Here is a 4,169-nt window from a genome sequence, read left to right as displayed (position 1 = left end):
CCGGGGGAGAGAGCTGGAGGGAGCAGGGACCCAAAACTTCCCCACACGCTGCAATACCTGGCCTTAGAAAATGAGGTAAAGTTTGTTGATAGGTGGGCAGGGCAATGGAAGTCTCTGCCTGGAGAATGGCAAGGCAGTTTAAGCAGATCTGTTTTTCTCCACTTGTCTGGGTCCTCTGGTTTGGGGTCTCACGCTGAGTGCCTCAGCCAGGGTGGACCCGGAGTTCCAGAGCTCCAAAGTTCCAAAGGGCAGGCTGTAAGCGGCGAGAGTGGCGCTGGGACCCTACAGAGTACTTCAGCCAGAAATGGAACCGGCGTCTCTGAGGGGCGGGCGCTCAGAGCCTCCCTGTGTGACCGGTGGCTTGGTGCCGGGTGCCCGGGCTGGAGACAATGCAGCCGGGGAGGGATCTGGAGGGGGCTGGGACCGGAGACTTCCACACACGAGTAGAACGGCAGCAGTGGGGGGGGCGCAATATCTGGCCTTGTGTGGGACTGAAGTTCCCGGGCCTGACCCCAGCACGGTTGGTGGTGGGCTGGGGGATGGGGGTAGCAAAGTAATAGCCTTTTTGGGAACTCACGTTCAGAGAATCTCACCAGTTCACCTATGCCGTCGCCATCTTGCCCCATCTCCTGCTAAGACATTTTTTCTATTGAGATTTTTAAATTTGTATATCCATGTCTTTTCTCAAATTTAGGAAGTTTGGACCATTTCTTTTTCCAATAAGCTCTATGACCCTTTCTTTCTCTGTCTTCCCCTTCTACAAATGCCAAAACATGTTTGTCTTTTTCATAGTGTCCCATAAGTTCCTTGAGCTCTGTTTACTTTTCTTAAATATTTTTCTATCTATGCCTCCAATTCAATAATTGCTAATGACATGTCTTCAAGTTTACTGATTCTTTCTTCTACCTGTTTGAATCTGCTATTGAACCCCTCTAGTGAATTTTCTATTCAGTTGTTATATTTTTCAGCTCCAAAATTTCTTAGTTTCTTTTTTAAAATGCTCATTGTTTATATTATTTTGTTCATATATAGTTTTTCTGATTTTATTTTAGCCTGTGTTTGTGTTGTTCTTTAGCTCTTTGAGCATATTTAAGGCAGTTGTTCAAAAATATTTTTCCAATAACTGAAGCCTCTGTTTCTTTATGGTTGGTTTCTGAAGATTTATTTTCATCTCCTGATTAGGGCATATTTTTTTTTTTTTTTGCCTTGTGATCTTTTGTTGGAAATCAGGTATGTGAGGAAAAACAACAACAAAAACAAAAAAACAGCCACTTCTCTCAGACTGGTTCCATGTATTGGAAGACCTTCACCAATCCTCCCAGTAAGGATGTAAGATCTTCTTAGGCCTTTTCTAGCATTTTTCTTTCTCTGACCTGTGTGTGTATCCCTCCCTGTGCCTCAATTTTCTCATATACATGGCTGTCTTTAAATGTCTTGATTCTCTAAAAGTCTCATCCCTGCTTCTTCTCGAGGCCTTAGATGGTAAATTGGGTTCCTCTTCCTATAGTTTGTTGTGCTTAGGTGCCACGGGTCTCAGGTTTCCCACACTGTGGTCACTGCTTTTATAGACCTCAACTTGATATTCAAACTATGCCACTGTTCGCATCTGACCTCCAAGTCATACAAGACAGAAATCAGTTTCTCAGGCAGCCCCTGGACAAACCAAAATATTGCAAACAAGTTCCACTCTTTTCTTTCTGTCCCAAGAAATGAGCCACTGTACTGCAGCACATCAGGAAGGGTATGTGGCAAGGGGAACCAATACATTAAAAATGTCCTAGCATTTTAATTATTGCTTTTTCATGTTTGAGATTTTTTTGGGGGGTTGGTACAGACACTTGACTTATTTCTAGAACTCACACACATACACAAAACTATTTTAGACTATCTGTTGTTGTTTATTTGAAGTTGATGTGGGGAAAAAGGGGTGTGGGACTTCCTAGTATGCTATGCTGCGATCCTCATCTCTAGAAGTATCTCTGTTTTTTAAAAATTAATATACTCATCAATTAAATAGACACTTTTATTTTATTTTGGTATGACAATAGTAATATTCATTGAGCACTTACTATGTACCAGGTACTGTATGTGCTTTGCTAATTGAAATTATACTACATTCTAGGTGGCATTGTTGTCCCCGCTTTATAGGTGAGAAATCTGAGGATCAAAACCCATTGTCCATATGGGAATAATGCGGACACAGGGCAAAATGGAGATTTAAATGTTCAGTAGACAATGTAAAGGCTATTTATACTCTACAGTAGGCCAGAAGAAGTTTGCTGGATCTCACCTCATTCTCCAATTTCTCCTGACTCTATAAATGTTTTAAATGAAATCTCAGTCCTGAGCTATGCTCACACTGGAATGTGACTATGGCTGTGGATTAGTCAAATAAGTGCCCTTTTCCTTTAAAGCAGGAAGTAATACACGGTGCGTGATTTTGTTCAGGAGGGCAAGAGAGGTCAAAATCCAGCCTTTTGGTGGGTGAATAACCAAGGGGATGAAGTAAAGTGGAGCTTTAGAGAGATGACAGACCTAACTCACAGTGTGTCCAATGTCTTCACACACACCTGTGGTCTTCAACCAGGAGATGGTCTGGCCTTGATTCTGCCCCGAGTGCCTGAGTGGTGGATGGTGAGTGTAGGCTGCATCCGAACAGGTCAGTGATGCATGGAGTTTCCAGTGGATCTCAAAGCTGGGCTAGAGACAGTTGGTCCGGGGATATTATCCAGACTTGCATCAATGCAGCTTGGAAGGTCTAGCCTCAGATCCTGTACTAGGACTACAGAGAAAGCCTGCATGGCTTCTGAGGATGACTGTTCAGTTAGAGACAAATGCTTTCTTTTCTGCTTACTCTCTTTTTTCTTGATAGTCTCCTCTTCCTCACATTCCTTCACAAATTATCTTACTCTTTCTTACTCTCTCCCTCAAACTCTCACATTAATACACTCTCAAGTGCAATGTCATATATTCTTTCTCTCCCACACACACACATATACACATGCACGCACACACACACACACACTTTTCTTGCAGTCTCAGACATTCTCACTTTTCGAAAGATTCATTAACTGCTAGCATTCTTCCACATTTGAGTGTGCTCTGTCTCCCACTCTCATGTCTTTAAAACTTTTAAAAAACCCAGACCTCAACTGAGAATAATGCGTTACATTTAGTTGCCATATCTCCTCAGTCTCCTTTCATGTAGAATAACCTCCTAGGCTTTTCTGCATGCAATGACATTTTTAAAAGATCCAAGCCAGTTGTTTTGCAGAATGTACCTAAAATTTGTATTTCTGACCCATTAGTATGATATTTGTGCTAAAAATATTTGGAAAGAGTACTATTAGGGCAGTACTGTGTCTTCCTCAGTGCAGCTCTTCAGGAGGTGTACGAAGTTGGTTTGTCCCATCATCAATTATAATGTTTCAACACTTGAGCAAGTTGGTAGTTATGACATTTCTCTTTCCAAATTTTAATGTGGATAGGAATCACTTGTAAAACTTGTTAAAATGCAGATAGCAATTCAGTAGGTTTGGCACAGGGTATGAGATCCTGAATCCTAGGTAGCAGTGCTACTATTGGTCTCTGGACCATCCTATGTATAGTAAAATGTTAAGAGTTTCTATGCAGACAAGCCCAATCTAAAGCCCACGGTTGTGAAGACGAAATCAAACAAGCAGTTCCTTTCTCATTCTCAGGGATTATCTTCATGCCAGGAGCAACCCTGTTAAATGCCAAGGACATTCTCTACCGACTACAAGTGTTTAAAGCCAAAAGCATCATGACCACAGATATTCTTGCCCCAGAGGTGGACTCTGTGGCTTCTGAGTGCCCTGCTGTGAAAATCAAGCTCCTGGTGTCTGATCACAGCCGCAAAGGGTAGCTGGACTTTCGATCACTCGTGAAGTGAGTTTTTGGCCTGATGAATATGGTCTCTGGGGACAGGTAGGAGAAAGCCATGTACTCCCAAGTGGTGAGAGACAAGCAGTTTGTGGTAAGAAGCATCTCTTCCCAATGATGTCACTGAGTTTTTGCATGACTCTAGGCTAGTTCCTTCCCCTCTTTTGTTTGCTCTCAGTTGCTTTATCTGCAAAAGTTGAACCTTTTACAGGAAGCTCATCTTTTATGCTCCTCTCATTATACTATACTCACACCTGGGACTGTGT

General features: G+C 42.4%; 1 pseudogene; it reads left to right on the top strand.

Annotated features, from left to right (window-relative positions):
• Positions 1-2,448: 2,448 nt before the first annotated feature.
• Positions 2,449-3,913, top strand: LOC103275173 (annotated as a pseudogene).
• The last annotated feature ends 256 nt before the right edge of the window (positions 3,914-4,169 follow it).

Source organism: Carlito syrichta, unplaced genomic scaffold (genome assembly GCF_000164805.1).
Source record: "Carlito syrichta isolate Samal-C Ts95f unplaced genomic scaffold, Tarsius_syrichta-2.0.1 Scaffold315354, whole genome shotgun sequence".
Lineage (NCBI taxonomy): Eukaryota > Metazoa > Chordata > Mammalia > Primates > Tarsiidae > Carlito > Carlito syrichta.
This window is presented reverse-complemented; position numbering and strand designations above follow the sequence as displayed.